Below are 20846 nucleotides of genomic sequence, written 5' to 3'. Positions count from 1 at the left end.
CTAGTCCCAGTGTCCAGGTCTCTCACATCAACATAGTGGATGCCTAGTCCCAGTGTCCAGGTCTCTCACATCAACATAGTGGACACCTGGTCCCAGTGTCCAGGTCTCTCACATCAACATAGTGGATGCCTAGTCCCAGTGTCCAGGTCTCTCACATCAACATAGTGGATGCCTAGTCCCAGTGTCCAGGTCTCTCACATCAACATAGTGGATGCCTAGTCCCAGTGTCCAGGTCTCTCACATCAACATAGTGGATGCCTAGTCCCAGTGTCCAGGTCTCTCACATCAACATAGTGGATGGCTAGTCCCAGTGTCAGGTCTCTCACATCAACATAGTGGATGCCTAGTCCCAGTGTCAGGTCTCTAACATCAACATAGTGGATGGCTAGTCCCAGTGTCAGGTCTCTCACATCAACATAGTGGATGGCTAGTCCCAGTGTCAGGTCTCTAACATCAACATAGTGGATGCCTAGTCCCAGTGTCAGGTCTCTCACATCAACATAGTGGATGGCTAGTCCCAGTGTCAGGTCTCTAACATCAACATAGTGGATGCCTAGTCCCAGTGTCCAGGTCTCTCACATCAACATAGTGGATGCCTAGTCCCAGTGTCCAGGTCTCTCACACATCAGTACAGAGAAAATAAGAGAGAAACATTTTAAATATTCAGATGCGTCCTCGGACTAGAAGTTGTTATAAGCGGAGAATTAAGTGCTGAATCGTAGCCTAGATATTTACATTGGGGTAACCACAACTAACTGGGCGAAGGCGTTTGTTGATCAAGTGAGCCGTTTAAGAATTTGTTATGGCTCTTGGTTGAACCTTTGAGGAATGTTTGGTTCACACTTGGCTGAGAATGTACAATAGTGATACTGGTACAGAGTAAAAATTGAGTCTATCTGGTGTTTTGTGAAAATAAAGGAGCAGACCACTGCCTTGTATAGTTGGGGGTGTTTGGGGTAGACCATCTTGTCAACATACGGGGTGTTTGGACCTCATTAGCATACCAACCTTAGTAATAAATTACCTCTTAAAACTTGTAAGAGACCCCCCCCTCCACACAGACGGTCTTCTGTATAAGAGACCCCCTCCACACAGACGGTCTTCTGTATAAGAGACCCCCCCCCCTCCACACAGACTGTCTTCTGTATAAGAGATCCCCCCCCCTCCACACAGACGGTCTTCTGTATAAGAGATCCCCTCCATACAGACGGTCTTCTGTATAAGAGATCCCCTCCATACAGACGGTCTTCTGTATAAGAGACCCCCCCTCCACACAGACGGTATTCTGTATAAGAGAACCCCTCCATACAGACGGTCTTCTGTATAAGAGATCCCCTCCATACAGACGGTCTTCTGTATAAGAGGCCCCCTCCATACAGACGGTCTTCTGTATAAGAGATGCCCCTCCATACAGACTGGTCTTCTGTATGGAAAGAGAGGGGCTCTATGGTGAAACCCCCTCCACACAGACGGTCTTCTGTATAAGAGATCCCCTCCATACAGACGGTCTTCTGTATAAGAGACCCCCCTCCACACAGACGGTATTCTGTATAAGAGAACCCCCTCCACACAGATGGTCTTCTGTGTAAGAGACCCCCTCCACACAGATGGTCTTCTGTGTAAGAGACCCCCTCCACACAGATGGTCTTTTGTGTAAGAGACACACACAGATCTGCCCCCTCCACACAGATGGTCTTCTGTGTAAGAGATCTGCAGGTCACACACAGATCCCCCGCATCAGTCCTAATACCAACCAGGGGAGTGGGAGATTAGCGCTAGTGGTCAGAGGCTGGGGTCAGAGGCAGTAAAACACTTTCAGAGGGGACTCCACTTCCAGGTCAACTTCAAAGAGCTGCTGCCTGGGGCGCTGGTGGGAGAGCTGGTCAGTGTTCATTTGATTTGGAAATTGATTTGAAGGGGCTCTATGGTGAAACATCAAGCCACAACAGGCTAGTATTATGAGAATTTAGAAACCACAAACACGTGTGGGCGCACACACATATCTGCAGGTCACACACACACACACAGGTCTGCAGGTCACACACAGGTCTGCAGGGACCAGGTCTGCAGGTCACACACAGGTCTGCAGGTCACACACAGGTCTGCAGGTCACACACAGGTCTGCAGGTCACACACAGGTCTGCAGGTCACACACAGATCTGCAGGTCACACACACACACACAGATCTGCAGGTCACACACACACACACACACACACACAGATCTGCAGGTCACACACACACACACAGATCTGCAGGTCACACACACACACACAGATCTGCAGGTCACACACACACACAGATCTGCAGGTCACACACACACACACACACACACAGATCTGCAGGTCACACACACAGATCTGCAGGTCACACACACAGATCTGCAGGTCACACACACAGATCTGCAGGTCACACACACAGATCACACACACACACACACACACAGATCTGCAGGTCACACACACAGATCTGCAGGTCACACACACACACACACACACACACAGATCTGCAGGTCACACACACACACAGATCTGCAGGTCACACACACACACACATCTGCACACACACACACACAGATCTGCAGGTCACACACACACACACAGATCTGCAGGTCACACACACACACACAGATCTGCAGGTCACACACACACAGATCTGCAGGTCACACACACACAGATCTGCAGGTCACACACACACACAGATCTGCAGGTCACACACACACACACACAGATCTGCAGGTCACACACACACACACACACACACACAGATCTGCAGGTCACACACACACACACACAGATCTGCAGTCACACACACACACACACACACAGATCTGCAGGTCACACACACACACACAGATCTGCAGGGATCACACACACACAGATCTGCAGGTCACACACACACACAGATCTGCAGGTCACACACACACACACAGATCTGCAGGTCACACACACACACACACAGATCTGCAGGTCACACACACACACACAGATCTGCAGGTCACACACACACAGATCTGCAGGTCACACACACAGATCTGCAGGTCACACACACAGATCTGCAGGTCACACACAGATCTGCAGGTCACACACACACACAGATCTGCAGGTCACACACACACAGATCTGCAGGTCACACACACGCAGATCTGCAGGTCACACACACACACACACACACACAGATCTGCTGGGTCACACACACACACACAGATCTGCAGGTCACACACACACAGATCTGCAGGTCACACACACACACACAGATCTGCAGGTCACACACACACACAGATCTGCAGGTCACACACACACACACACACACACAGATCTGCAGGTCACACACACACACACACACACACACACACACACACACACAGATCTGCAGGTCACACACACAGATCTGCAGGTCACACACACAGATCTGCAGGTCACACACACACACACAGATCTGCAGGTCACACACACAGATCTGCAGGTCACACACACACACACAGATCTGCAGGTCACACAAACACACACACAGATCTGCAGGTCACACACACACACAGATCTGCAGGTCACACACACACAGATCTGCAGGTCACACACACACATCTGCAGGTCACACACACACACACAGATCTGCAGGTCACACACACACACAGATCTGCAGGTGACACACACACACACACACACACACACAGATCTGCAGGTGACACACACACACACACACACACACACACACACACACACAGATCTGCAGGTCACACACACAGATCTGCAGGTCACACACACAGATCTGCAGGTCACACACACACACAGATCTGCAGGTCACACACACAGATCTGCAGGTCACACACACACACACAGATCTGCAGGTCACACAAACACACACACAGATCTGCAGGTCACACACACACACACAGATCTGCAGGTCACACACACACAGATCTGCAGGTCACACACACACATCTGCAGGTCATCACACACACACACAGATCTGCAGGTCACACACACACACAGATCTGCAGGTGACACACACACACAGATCTGCAGGTCACACACACACAGATCTGCAGGTCACACACACACACAGATCTGCAGGTGACACACACACACAGATCACACACACACACACACACACACACACAGATCTGCAGGTCACACACACACACACAGATCTGCAGGTCACACACACACAGATCTGCAGGTCACACACACACACAGATCTGCAGGTCACACACACACACATCACACACACACAGATCTGCAGGTCACACACACACACACAGATCTGCAGGTCACACACACACACACACACAGATCTGCAGGTCACACACACACACACACAGATCTGCAGGTCACACACACACACAGATCTGCAGGTCACACACACACACACACAGATCTGCAGGTCACACACACACAGATCTGCAGGTCACACACACACACACAGATCTGCAGGTCACACACACACACACACACAGATCTGCAGGTCACACACACACACACAGATCTGCAGGTCACACACACACACACAGATCTGCAGGTGCACACACACACACACAGATCTGCAGGTCACACACACACACACACAGATCTGCAGGTCACACACACACACACAGATCTGCAGGTCACACACACACACACAGATCTGCAGGGTCACACACAGACAGGTCACACAGATCTGCACACACACACACACACACAGATCTGCAGGTCACACACACACACAGATCTGCAGGTCACACACACACACACAGATCTGCAGGTCACACACACACACACAGATCTGCAGGTCACACACACACACACAGATCTGCAGGTCACACACACACACACAGATCTGCAGGTCACACACACACACAGATCTGCAGGTCACACACACAGATCTGCAGGTCACACACACACAGATCTGCAGGTCACACACACACAGATCTGCAGGTCACACACACACAGATCTGGAGGTCACACACACACAGATCTGGAGGTCACACACACACAGATCTGCAGGTCACACACACACACAGATCTGCAGGTCACACACACACAGATCTGCAGGACACACACACACACACACACACACACAGATCTGCAGGACACACACACACACACACACAGATCTGCAGACACACACACACAGATCTGCAGGACACACACAGATCTGCAGGACACACACACACCACACACACACAGATCTGCAGGACACATACACACACAGATCTGCAGGACACACACACACACATCTGCAGGACACGCACACATACACCACACACAGACAGAGATCTGCAAGTCACACACACAGATCTACAGGACACACACACAGATCTGCAGGACACACACAGATCTGCAGGACACACACACACAGATCTGCAGGACACACACAGATCTGCAGGACACACACAGATCTGCAGGACACACACAGATCTGCAGGACACACAGACACCACACACACACAGACCTCAGGAGGTCACACACACACACAGATCTGCAGGACACGCACACACACAGATCTGCAGGACACACACAGATCTGCAGGTCACACACACACACAGATATGTACAGATCTACAGGTGACACACACACAAACAGATCTACAGGTCACACACACAGATCTGCAGGACACACACACAGATCTGCAGGACACATTCACAGATCTGCAGGACACACACACACACACACACACACAGATCTGCAGGACACACACACACAGATCTGCAGGACACACACACACACACACAGATCTGCAGGACACACACACACACAGATCTACAGGTGACACACACCAGATCTGCAGGTCACACACACAGATCTGCAGGTCACACACACACAGATCTGCAGGTCACACACACACAGATCTGCAGGTCACACACACACAGATCTGCAGGTCACACACACACACACACAGATCTGCACACACACACACACACACACACACAGATCTGCAGGTCACACACACACACACACACACACAGATCTACAGGTCACACACACACAGATCAACAGGATCTCACACACACACACAGATCTGCAGGTCACACACACACAGATCTACAGGTCACACACACACAGACTACAGGTCACACACACACACAGATCTGCAGGACACACACACACACAGATCTGCAGGACACACACACACACACAGATCTGCAGGTCACACACACACACAGATCTGCAGGTCACACACACACACACACAGATCTGCAGGACACACACACACACAGATCTGCAGGTCACACACACACAGATCTGCAGGTCACACACACAGATCTGCAGGACACACACACACACAGATCTGCAGGTCACACACACACAGATCTGCAGGACACACACACACACAGATCTGCAGGACACACACACACAGATCTGCAGGACACACACACACACATCACACAGATCTGCAGGACACACAGGACACACACACAGATCTGCACACACACACACAGATCTGCAGGTCACACACACACAGATCTGCAGGACACACACACACAGACAGGTCACACACACACAGATCACAGGTCACAGGACACACACACACACACACAGATCTGCAGGACACACACACACACACAGATCTGCAGGTCACACACACACAGATCTGCAGGTCACACACACAGATCTGCAGGTCACACACACACAGATCTGCACACACACACACAGATCTGCAGGTCACACACACACAGATCTGCAGGTCACACACACACAGATCTGCAGGTCACACACACACAGATCTGCAGGTCACACACAGATCTGCACACACACACACACACACAGATCTGCAGGACACACACACACAGATCTGCACACACACACACAGACACACACACACACACAGATCTGCAGGTCACACACACACACACACAGATCTGCAGGTCACACACACACACAGATCTGCAGGTCACACACACACACACACAGATCTGCAGGACACACACAGACACACACACACACAGATCTGCAGGTCACACACACACACACACACAGATCTGCAGGTCACACACACAGATCTGCAGGTCACACACACACAGATCTGCAGGACACACACACACATCTGCACACACACAGATCTGCAGTCACACACACACACACACACACAGATCTGCAGGTCACACACACACAGATCTGCAGGAGGGACACACACACACAGATCTGCAGGACACACACACACACACAGATCTGCAGGTCACACACACACACCGATCTGCAGGACACACACACACACACAGATCTGCAGGTCACACACACACAGATCTGCAGGTCACACACCACACAGATCTGCAGGTCACACACACACACAGATCTGCAGGTCACACACACACACACAGATCTGCAGGACACACACACACACAGATCACAGGTCACACACACACAGATCTGCAGGTCACACACACAGATCACACACACACACACAGATCTGCAGGTCACACACACACAGACACACACAGATCTCACACACACACACACAGATCTGCAGGACACACACACACACAGATCTGCAGGTCACACACACACACACAGATCTGCACACACACACAGATCTGCAGGTCACACACACACACACAGATCTGCAGGTCACACACACACACACACACACACAGATCTGCAGGTCACACACACACACAGATCTGCAGGTCACACACACACACACACACACACACACAGATCTGCAGGTCACACACACACACACACAGATCTGCAGGACACACACACACACAGATCTGCACACACACACACAGATCTGCAGGACACACACACACACACACAGATCTGCAGGACACACACACACACACAGATCTGCAGGACACACACACACACACAGATCTGCAGGTCACACACACACACACACAGATCTGCAGGTCACACACACACAGATCTGCAGGTCACACACACACAGATCTGCAGGACACACACACACAGATCTGCAGGACACACACACACAGATCTGCAGGGTCACACACACACACACACACAGATCTGCAGGACACACACACACACACACACAGATCTGCAGGACACACACACACACACAGATCTGCAGGACACACACACACAGATCTGCAGGACACACACACACACAGATCTGCAGGTCACACACACACAGATCTGCAGGACACACACACACACAGATCTGCAGGACACACACACACACAGATCTGCAGGCAGGACACACACACAGATCTGCAGGACACACACACACACAGATCTGCAGGACACACACACACACAGATCTGCAGGACACACACACACAGATCTGCAGGACACACACACAGATCTGCAGGACACACACACACACACAGATCTGCAGGACACGGACACACACACAGATCTGCAGGACACACACACACAGATCTGCACACACACACACACAGATCTGCAGGACACACACACACACAGATCTGCAGGACACACACACACACACACACAGATCTGCAGGACACACACACAGATCTGCACACACACACAGATCTGCAGGACACACACACACAGATCTGCACACACACACACACAGATCTGCAGGACACACACACACACACAGATCTGCAGGACACACACACAGGACACACAGATCTGCAGGACACACACACATCTGCAGGACACACACACACAGATCTGCAGGACACACACACACACACAGATCTGCAGGACACACACACACACACAGATCTGCAGGACACACACACACACACAGATCTGCAGGACACACACACACACACAGATCTGCAGGACACACACACACAGATCTGCAGGACACACACACAGATCTGCAGGACACACACACATCTGCAGGACACACACACACAGATCTGCAGGACACACACACACAGATCTGCAGGACACACACAGATCTGCAGGATCACACACACAGATCTGCAGGACACACACACACACAGATCTGCAGGACACACACACACACAGATCTGCAGGACACACACACACACACATCTGCAGGTCACACACACACACAGATCTGCAGGACACACACACACACACACAGATCTGCAGGACACACACACAGATCTGCAGGACACACAGGATCTGCAGGATCTGCAGGACACACACAGATCTGCAGGAGGACACACAGATGGGGATCTGCAGGTCACACAGATCTGCAGGACACATCAGGAGGAGATGGGGATCTGAGTCACACCAGAGAGGACACACAGGAGGAGATGGGGATCTGCAGGTCAGAGGACACCGGGAGGAGATGGGGATCTGCAGGTCCAGACAGGACACAGATCTGCAGGTCAGATGGGGATCCGAGTCTGCCCAGAGAGGGCACCCAGGAGGAGATGGGGATCTGAGTCTGTCCAGAGAGGACACCAGGAGGAGATGGGGGTCTGAGTCTGTCCAGAGAGGACACCAGGAGGAGATGGGGATCTGAGTCTGTCCAGAGAGGACACCAGGAGGAGATGGGGATCTGAGTCTGTCCAGAGAGGACACCAGGAGGAGATGGGGATCTGAGTCTGTCCAGAGAGGACACCGGGAGGAGATGGGGATCTGAGTCTGTCCAGAGAGGACACGGGAGGAGATGGGGATCTGAGTCTGGGAGGAGATGGGGATCTGAGTCTGTCCAGAGAGGACACCGGGAGGAGATGGGGATCTGAGTCTGTCCAGAGAGGACACCGGGAGGAGATGGGGATCTGAGTCTGTCCAGAGAGGACACCGGGAGGAGATGGGGATCTGAGTCTGTCCAGAGAGGACACCAGGAGGAGATGGGGATCTGAGTCTGTCCAGAGGGCACCCAGGAGGAGATGGGGATCTGAGTCTGTCCAGAGGACACCAGGAGGAGATGGGGGTCTCTTTAACCCCACCAGACAAGGTGGGTGGAGAAGAGAGGAGAGAACGCCAGGTGATGAGGGAACTGGAGACAGTTCGCAAAGCACCCAGTGTCAAACAGAAGGATTTACGAGACAAGTCACCAGCCTGTCAGTCATGTGGGAAAACAATTAGTGATGCTGCGGTCTGTGTCGAAGCCTGGAGGAAAAGCCCGGGTTCACATTAAGAGGTCTGGTTCTCTGAAGGCTATGTCTGGGTTCCTTGAAGAGGTCTGGTTCTCTCTCTTTATCCCCAGAGGGATTCTCCTCATGACATGATGGCTCAATTTTTTAAAGTTATCCAAAAGAAAAGACAAGAGAAAATAGAATCCCAATACAACCTTACTCCCAAATAACTGACTAGAACGTTCAATGCTCTGAATGTGTATCCATGTATTTATTTTATATAACCATGGTTCCATATCCATTCCTTCCTTTCAGTTAACAGCAGGCAGTGTGTGTTAAAGAGTGGTGTAATATATATATATATATATATATATAGACCTGATAGCAACCCAGGCATTGTGCCAGCCTGAAAGGCACCAGAGACTTTTGACAAACAAAGAGCTCCTCCTGGGGCCAACACTCAGCCCAGGACTACCACTGTCGAAAGGACTGCGTAAAAACACCCATTGTAAATGGGGTCTCTAGCGATCAGCTGCATTTCAACCAAACTGGCCAAGTAATATCGGCCCAACGTACAACTCTGGTTGCAATATTATTAGAATGCAACAAAGAAACAGAGGGGGAACACTACCAGGCTAATAGAATGCAACAAAGAAACAGAGGGGGAACACTACCAGGCTAATAGAATGCAACAAAGAAAAGAGGGGGAACACTACCAGGCTAATAGAATGCAACAAAGAAACAGAGGGGGAACACTACCAGGCTAAAGCAACAAAAACAGAGGGGGAACACTACCAGGCTAATAGAATGCAACAAAGAAACAGAGGGGAACACTACCAGGCTAATAGAACGCAACAAAGAAACAGGGGGAACACTACCAGGCTAATAGAATGCAACAAAGAAACAGAGGGGAACACTACCAGGCTAATAGAATACCAGGCTAATAGAATGCAACAAAGAAACAGAGGGGGAACACTACCAGGCTAATAGAATGCAACAAAGAAAGAGAGGGGGAACACTACCAGGCTAATAGAATGCAACAAAGAAACAGACACTACCAGGGGAACACTACCAGGCTAATAGAATGCAACAAAGAAACAGAGGGGGAACACTACCAGGCTAATAGAATGCAACAAAGAAACAGAGGGGGAACACTACCAGGCTAATAGAATGCAACAAAGAAACAGAGGGGGAAACACTACCAGGCTAATAGAATGCAACAAAGAAACAGAGGGGGAACACTACCAGGCTAATAGAATGCAACAAAGAAACAGAGGGGGAACACTACCAGGCTAATAGAATGCAACAAAGAAACAGAGGGGGAACACTACCAGGCTAATAGAATGCAACAAAGAAACAGAGGGGAACACTACCAGGCTAATAGAATGCAACAAAGAAACAGAGGGGGAACACTACCAGGCTAATAGAATGCAACAAAGAAACAGAGGGGGAACACTACCAGGCTAATAGAATGCAACAAAGAAACAGAGGGGAACACTACCAGGCTAATAGAACGCAACAAAGAAACCGAAAACTGTCAGGATCGACTGTCAGGATCGACTGTCAGACTTGTATCAGTGCAAATGTGTCATAGGCTCTCGCATATCAATGAACCTCAGGAATTCTAGTGATGTGGAGAAAATTATACAGTTACATATCGGAATATTATTTTTGTGCTTGTTGACTGTAGCTGACACCAAAACCCAGTATTTTCCTTTATAGCTTGTTCTCCAAATTCTCTTAAAATAGAGAGCCAATATGTTTTCAGCACTTATATTTCCATGACTGATCAAAACATATTTTTTTTAATCTCTCTGCAGCAGACATGGTGAGCAATATGTTTGGAACATCGAATCACTAAAAAATATATTTTTTTTTTAAATCACATTCTCAAATCACAATACATATAGAATCGCGAGAATTACAATTCATATCGTTACCTCAGTATTGTAATAATATTGCATCGTGAGGTCCCTGACCATTCCTAGCCCTGGTTCTTTGGTCCATAACACAACCTTCCAGCCCTGATGGTGCCAGTGACCACTAAGGACACACCTCACCTGAATGGTCTGGTACGTGCTTTCCTTCTCTCTCGTTAATTAACATTAGTTTCCTGGATGTCTTTCTTCTGAATGATAGTAGAACGTGCCGGGAACGAAGGTCAGGGCCTGTATTCATGAAGCCTCTCAGAATGGGAATGCTGATCTAGGATCAGGTCCCCTGTTCATTCAGTAATAATCTATAAGGCAAAACTGATCCTAGATTAATGGTACTTCATTTGTGGCTCACAGTAATTTTCCTATTTTCCATTCACAATGATACACTTTCAATTCAATGTGTTTAATGCAGGTCTGAATCACTTCATTGAAATAAATAAATAAATATATACACACACACACACACACACACACACACACACACACCTTTACACATATACATACACTGCTCCAAAAAATAAAGGGAACACTAAAATAACACATCCTAGATCTGAATGAATGAAATCTAAATATTTTCTTTACATAGTTGAATGTGCTGACAACAAAATCACAAAAATTATCAATGGAAATCAAATGTATCAACCCATGGAGGTCTGGATTTGGAGTCACACTCAAAATTAAAGTGGAAAACCACATTACAGGCTGATCCAACTTTGATGTAATGTCCTTAAAACAAGTCAAAATGAGGCTCAGTAGTGTGTGTGGCCTCCACGTGCCTGTATGACCTCCCTACAACGCCTGGGCATGCTCCTGATGAGGTGACGGATGGTCTCCTGAGGGATCTCCTCCCAGACCTGGACTAAAGCATCTGCCAACTCCTGGACAGTCTGTGGTGCAACGTGGCGTTGGTGGATGGAGCGAGACATGATGTCCCTGATGAGCTCAATTGGATTCAGGTCTGGGAAACGTGCGGGCCAGTCCATAGCATCAATGCCTTCCTCTTGCAGGAACTGCTGACACACTCCAGCCACATGAGGTCTAGCATTGTCTTGCATTAGGAGGAACCCAGGGCCAACCGCACCAGCATATGGTCTCACAAGGGGTCTGAGGTTCTCATCTCGGTACCTAATGGCAGTCAGGCTACCTCTGGCGAGCACATGGAGGGCTGTGCGGCCCTCCAAAGAAATGCCACCCCACACCGGTCATGCTGGAGGATGTTGCAGGCAGCAGAACGTTCTCCACGGCGTCTCCAGACTGTCACATGTGCTCAGTGTGAACCTGCTTTCATCTGTGAAGAGCACAGGGTGCCAGTGGTGAATTTGCCAATCTTGGTGTTCTCTGGCAAATGCCCTCCTACCACCCTCATGGAGTCTGTTTCTGACCGTTTGAGCAGACACATGCACATTTGTGGCCTGCTGGAGGTCATTTTGCAGGACTCTGGCAGTGCTCCTCCTGCTTCTCCTTGCACAAAGGCGGAGGTAGCGGTCCTGCTGCTGGGTTGTAGCCCTCCTACGGTCTCCTCCACGTCTCCTGATGTACTGGCCTGTCTCCATGCTCTGGACACATATATATGTAGTTCCCTGGACGGCACCTAGTAGGCTGTATAGCGCAGCTGTTGAACAGAAAGGCCGAAATAGAACGCAACTGCTCAGGAAGCAACAAAGAAACCGGAAGAGAGGGAACCCTACCAGGCTAGCGGACAACAACACTAGAGGTGGGACACACTACCAGGCTAGCGGACAACAACACTAGAGGTGGGACACACTACCAGGCTAGCGGACAACAACACTAGAGGTGGGACACACTACCAGGCTAGCGGACAACAACACTAGAGGTAGGTAGAAGGGCTGTAAATGTATGTAGAAATGTATGTCACTGACTGAGTCTTTGTCCCCTCTCTGTGGCAGTGTTACCTGTAGGTACTTTAGAGAAGACCCTGGTACACTGCCTGACAGACCTACTTCTAAAAAGCACCTCCGAGGGAACCTGCCTTATCCCTTTCACGGTTAGAATACAGCTGGATTTGATTTTACCAAAACAAAAAACTCATGTTTCTCTACCAGGAGACGGAGAACGCAACCATACAGGACTAACCAAATTTGACAACCTCCCTTTCAGCCTGATGTGAGACAATCCAGATGGCCTCGTATCAACAAGGAAAAGTGTTTTCTAAAACTGTGGCCATATTACAGTACGTAGGCCTATGTCTTACGTAACTATCGTCATATTACACTACGTAGGCCTATGTCTTACGTAACTATCGTCATATTACACTACGTAGGCCTATGTCTTACGTAACTATCGCCATATTACACTACGTAGGCCTATGTCTCACGTAGCCATCGTCATATTACACTACTTAGGCCTGTCTCACGTAGCCATCGTCATATTACACTACGTAGGCCTATGTCTTACGTAACTATCGTCATATTACACTACGTAGGCCTATGTCTTACGTAACTATCGCCATATTACACTACGTAGGCCTATGTCTTACGTAACTATCGTCATATTACTACTTAAGACTCCGTCTCCAACGTTGTTTACATGGTGTGTCAGCTCCAGGGATTTGGAGCAGACTGATTGTAATGTAAATACAGCCAATCATGTTCCCGCATTCAAAAAGCAGCAGAGAAATACGAGACACAACCGGGGTGTACTCATTAGTCCAAACGGTTGCAAACGGAAAAAACACTTTTTGCAACAAAAACAAGAGCTTATATTGGACAGGTCGGTCCCTCCACATTCTGTTTGCTTCCGTTTGGTTTCTAGTGAATGCTTACTTACACATCATCATATGCACATCTATCACACCAGTGTTAATTAGCTAAATTGTAGTTACTTCACTACTATGGCCTATTTATTGCCTTACCTCCTTACTCCATTTACACACACTGTATACAGATTGTTCTATTGTATGTTTGTTTATTCCATGTGTAACTCTGTTGTTGTTGTTGTCTGTGTCACACTGCTTTGCTTTATCTTGACCAGGTCGCAGTTGTACTGCAGACAGAGATGAGAGGAGAAAATAGAGCGCATTTTAATTGTGCCGTTAGAACGCTGACCGTGGACATTTTGCCTGACAAATAACCTCGACCCCAAAATGTCATGACCATCACAGCCCTAATGTGGTTATACTTCCCCATATCCTACCCAACTCCTGCAGCCGCTAGCTACTCTGTGACTCCTGCAGCCGCTAGCTACTCTGTGACTCCTGCAGCCGCTAGCTACTCTGTGACTCCTGCAGCCGCTAGCTACTCTGTGACTCCTGCAGCCGCTAGCTACTCTGTGACTCCTGCAGCCGCTAGCTACTCTGTGACTCCTGCAGCCGCTAGCTACTCTGTGACTCCTGCAGCCGCTAGCTACTCTGTGACTCCTGCAGCCGCTAGCTACTCTGTGACTCCTGTGAATCCTGCAGCAAAGGGAGTCTGATAAGTATCTGTAAAATGAATTACAGAGCTTTGGAGACCCCAGAGAGAAGGAGAGGAAACGTCTGAGAGGGATGAGTGGAAAGCAGGAACACACGTCGTCTCTATTGGAGTCCAGGGTCAGAGAGAGGAGACGAGAGGGTTTTGCTGTTGATCTCAGGTCTAAGCATACTCCTTATTCAACTAGTGTCTGGTAGGATCGATATCTGGTAGCTGTGCTTGCTACGCCGACCAGTTTTGGTGACAAAACAATCACTTCTTGTGGAAAAACCTAAATAAAGAAGTCCTATTTTTAACGGAATGAATTCAATATGCAGCAAGAAAACTCTTGAATATTTTTTTCCGTCCAACCTCGAGATGACCCCAAAATGGCACCCTATTCCCTTTGTAGTACACTACTTTTGACCAGGGCCCATTGAGCACCAGGTAGGGAATAGGCTGCCATTTAGGACATAACCCCATGATAAAAAGGCGGGAGCTCCTGATGTTAATGTGATATCTATGTAGTAGAACAGAAGCCCAACTCTAGGTCTGTTCCCCAAAGGATCACAGTCCCTTACAAATTACCCTTTCATTCTCAGTCACTAAATCTGCACAATCACTTTGCTTGCTGCTTAGAGAGGCAGCACCTGTTACCTAAACAAAGGTGAAATAGCCATGTACCAGTCTGTTTTGCTATAGTTTCACTCCTTGACACTCCTGTTATGCTAAACGTTGGCATATGACACAGAGTACAAGGATCGGAATATTAGCTAAAACAGATTGGTACTCAGGCTGTCAGAAGGATATGCGGCTGCAGGAGTCACAGAGTAGCTAGCGGCTGCAGGAGTCACAGAGTAGCTAGCGGCTGCAGGAGTCACAGAGTAGCTAGCGGCTGCAGGAGTCACAGAGTAGCTAGCGGCTGCAGGAGTCACAGAGTAGCTAGCGGCTGCAGGAGTCACAGAGTAGCTAGCGGCTGCAGGAGTCACAGAGTAGCTAGCGGCTGCAGGAGTCACAGAGTAGCTAGCGGCTGCAGGAGTCACAGAGTAGCTAGCGGCTGCAGGAGTCACAGAGTAGCTAGCGGCTGCGGGAGTCACAGAGTAGCTAGCGGCTGCGGGAGTCACAGAGTAGCTAGCGGCTGCAGGAGTCACAGAGTAGCTAGCGGCTGCAGGAGTTGGGTAGGATATGGGGAAGTAGAACCACATTAGGGCTGTGATGGTCATGACATTTTGGGGTCGAGGTTATTTGTCAGGCAAAATGTCCACGGTCAGCGTTCTAACGGCACAATTAAAATGCGCTCTATTTCAGTCGCATCCCATTTATGAGAGGAATACATCATGATATGCTTACATTTTTACCATTTTGTTATGCTAATTTCAATTATATCATCTGTCCCTTTCTCTTAAAATATCTAGCCAGGGGTCTCCAAGAGTGGCCCAGAGGTCTCCAAGAGTGGCCCAGAGGTCTCCAAGAGTGGCCCAGAGGTCTCCAAGAGTGGCCCAGAGGTCTCCAAGAGTGGCCCAGAGGTCTCCAAGAGTGGCCCAGAGGTCTCCAAGAGTGGCCCAGGAGTCTCCAAGAGTGGCCCAGGAGTCTCCAAGAGTGGCCCAGAGGTCAACGGCGTTGTATCACAGTGCTTGAGGGGTCACTACATCCCTGGGTTCGCTCCCAGGCTGTGTCTCCGGGAGACCCATAAGGCGGAGCACATATTGCCCAGCATCGCCCGGGTTAGGGGAGGGTTTGGCCAGCCGGGATTCCCTTGTCCCATTATGCGCTAGCGACTCCTTGCGCTCTAGCTGACTTCGGTCGGCAGCAAGACAGTGTTTCCTCCCGACACCTTTGGTGCAGCTGGCTTCCGGGTTAAACGAGCAGTGTGTCAAGAAGCAGTGCATGTTGGCAGGGTCGTGTTTCAGAGAACGCATAGCTCTCGACCTTCGCCTCTCCCAAATCTTTAGAGTTGCAGCAATTGGACAAGACTAACAACCAATTGGAAATCACAAAATTGGGGAGAAAAAAAGGTGGTAAAAGTACCCCCAAAAAATGTTACTAAATTATTATTTTTTAAACATTAAAAACATTCAATTTAAAAAATAACTTTATTTAACTAGGCAAGTCAGTTAAGAACAAATTCTTATTTACAATGACGGCCTAGGAACAGTGGGTTAACTGCCTTGTTCAGGGGCAGAACGACAAATTATTACCTTGTCAGCTCAGGGATTCGATCTTGCAACCTTTCGGTTAACTAGTCCCAACGCTCTAACCACTAGGCTACCTGCCGCCCCGTCTAGCCAGAGCACTATGCATAAGTAAGTACAACTACAGATAATGTTACAGCAAGGGGTATTCAACCAGGTGATCCACAAAAATAGATATATTTCTTTTAAGTACTTAAAAGAAATATCACTTTTTAAAATTTTATTTTATGTTATGAATATTAGCAACAGAATAAAATACATTTTAAATAACATACCAACTGTAGAAACATGGGTAATGTTCTTTATGTCAACTTTATTAACTCCTAATCTTTTTACACTCGGAGCTAATTATACTCACTGATTTATCTGCATAGGGTTTGAACAAGAAGCCATGAGTACAATGCCACTGGCTGCTGGTAAAGCTTTCTTGACTTGGACATGATTTTTTTCCATCACACGGCTAATCTTTGTTTAACCAGCTGCTACTAGACCACATGTGTTAGGAGTTGGCCTTTCTAGCTAATAGGCAGTTAAGAGTTTACACTTCTTCCAATTATAATGTGGGGAGGTCAAAATAATAAAACCAGCCTTAAGTGAAGTCCATCTGTGAATCCCAAATGGGACCAAGTCCATCCCAAATGGGACCAAGTCCATCCCAAATGGGACCAAGTCCATCCCAAATGGGACCAAGTCCATCCCAAATGGGACCCAAGTCCATCCCAAATGGGACCAAGTCCATCCCAAATGGGACCAAGTCCATATTACCAGAGGCTGTTAGAGCTTCTCTCAGCTCCAACGTTTATTCTCTCCTGTCCTTGTGGAAATGGTTGCTCCACCAAAAAGGCCTAGTATTGCCGTGGCACTCACTACGATAATGACTGCTTCCAAACTGCTACCCGTCCCACCTTCTAGTGCATATCTCTAGCTAGCTAACAAACCCCCATATTAAAAACATCCAATGAACAGGATGGCTGTTTTTGCACGAGTGATATAATGGTTATTACACTGGTAGTCAGAACATAGGCATAGCCTAATTTCAGTAACAACACAAACACAAAGAACAGTCAGTCAAACAGGACCCCATTGAATGTTCATTAAACAGCATAGAAGCTAGGCCATCGCCTACTGTTCATGCAATGGGTTCATATGGCTCATGTGAGTATGGACATACCATTATGAGATTGTTTTAACAAGATCTCAGATTCATTTTTTATATATACACTTCTAAGAAGTGGGCTCGCTGGTCTGTTCAGTCCTGGGAGGGGTTCCTGTTTCCATCCCGCATAGTAGGTGTCGGGATGCACATTACATTGTGTGATCGCCAATATACCATAGATATATTACTACCGTAAGTATTGCGTTAACGTACATCATTTACCCTGTCCAGAAGACACTACCGTCAATAGGCTCTGAAAAGGTTGTTACCGTCTATGAATGAGTTAACGTTACTCGGAAAAGAAAACCACTTCCTCAGCAGGCCTATATTGTTTGGACTCACCTGAAGTTATTACCTAACCGGTGTAGCTTAGCTGGTTAACGTTAGCTAACTAGTTAGTTAGACAGTTTGCTTTACAAGCAGTCCGGAGTATACAGTACACCCTCACAACACACACCAGTACCACATACATGTAAAACGAACTCCTATGCCCGATACCTAACTAAATAGTTATGATTAACATGAGCTAACCAACTGCTAGCTAGTTAGCTGTTTTTTTAATTAAGTCCTTTATTAAAAAAATAATATATATATATATATATATATATGTGCTTACCCAAAAGCTTGCTGACCTCCTCCTCACTCATGTAGACGTTGACACTGGGGTGGTTGTTGATGTCCAGAGCAGAGACAGTGCTAATGCTGGGGTTGGCGAGACACACGGTCCCTTCCAGCAACAGCAGGAGAAAGAAACCCCCGAGGCGCCACTGAACCCAAGGCGTCCAGCGTCGACACACCGACGGGTTACCACAGCGGAGACCCAGTCCCCGTTGCCCCAACAACATTACAGTTGTAGCTGTTAGCTGTTGTGTTTCTTCACGACTTGGGATTTTCTCACACTTTTTTTTTTTTTCATCCGTAGCTCAAAAAGTTAATTCCTAAAAGGAAACGATTTGATGTTTAAACGATCATTTTTTTTTTTGTTTTTGTTTGGAGTTTAGCCGTTTTTCTTGATAGTTGATTAGCTAGCTAACTGATTAGCCGAACAAGCTAACTTCGACCAGACTCGACCGTTTGGTTTTGTCGGTTCTTGTCAAGTTTGTAAATGTTTAAATTACAATTCTAGATTCGCAATCTTTTTTACACGTATTATATTACTTTGATCTATTTCATTTTAGAAAATATAAATAGTTCAGATTTTCCTTCCACGACTATATAACATATCTATCTTTTCATGGTCCGTTCTTCCACCTGTGTGAAGCTAGCCACAATAGGGAACTTCTTCTTCACTGGGGTTGGCGGATCACATCCGATTTAAAGGTACACACACCACCACCTCCAACATTAAAGCGGAAGGCCAGTCAAGGCCTATCTACATGAAATTCTCTTCATTATTCCTGTTCCTAAAAAAGGAGAAGAAGAAAAAAATACACCACAAACTAACCCTACACCTATATAACACTATTTCATAACAATCACCACCCCATAAATTGTTCTGCAGTAAAATCTTATACACCCAGGTAATTCACTGCAGCTGCCACCTACACTCATTAAAAACCCACTGCCCCATTCCACTACTTTGAACCTATTTGTTCCTGCACCGTGCCAACGACCTGGAAGGACGGGACACCACCACTCAACACACCCTGTAACCCTTCTGAAGTCAAATCTCATATACCAAAATAGTTCTCTGCAGCTTCCACCACAACATCTATTTTCTGTGATTTACATTGCATTTCTGTGGTACAGTTGATAACCATTGCTATGAACTCTTAAGAAGCCAACCTTACTGAAGCATATATCACTCGTTGGCCTATCCCTCTGTGCTGGCACAGATCTACTACTCACAGGGATCCTCTCAGGATCCCTCACCCTTGACCCATCCTCCTCTACTTTCTTCACTGCCTCAGCATACAACACCTGCACTACCCTGACTCTGGCCACTTCAACCTGCATCTCTCGCTCCAAACACTTCCGATCGCCAGTAACATGGAGCGGCAGGGTAGCCTAGTGGTTAGAGCGTGGGGCCAGCTGACAAGGTTAAAATCTGTTGTTCTGCCCCTGAACAAGACAGTTAAGCCTTCATTGTAAATAAGAATTTGTTCTTAACTACCTTGCCTAGTTAAATAAAGGTTTTTAAAAAAACACGAGCGCCCCTACAGTTGACATACACAACTTTATCCACCGGAACTATACAATTCTCTGTCCCATGCCCTCCCGCATACTTCCCAAATAGTGGATTG

At 47.9% G+C, this 20846-nt stretch overlaps 1 pseudogene; it reads right to left on the bottom strand.

Moving 5' to 3' along the window:
- The window catches only part of LOC112238689, a 144930-nt pseudogene extending 125001 nt beyond the window's left edge, over window positions 1-19929 (bottom strand).
- Window positions 19930-20846: the final 917 nt, after the last annotated feature.

This window comes from Oncorhynchus tshawytscha, linkage group LG05 (genome assembly GCF_018296145.1).
Source record: "Oncorhynchus tshawytscha isolate Ot180627B linkage group LG05, Otsh_v2.0, whole genome shotgun sequence".
In the NCBI taxonomy this organism is placed as follows: Eukaryota; Metazoa; Chordata; class Actinopteri; order Salmoniformes; family Salmonidae; genus Oncorhynchus; species Oncorhynchus tshawytscha.
The sequence above is the reverse complement of the archived record's forward strand: the minus strand, read 5'-3'. Positions and strand labels throughout refer to the sequence as shown.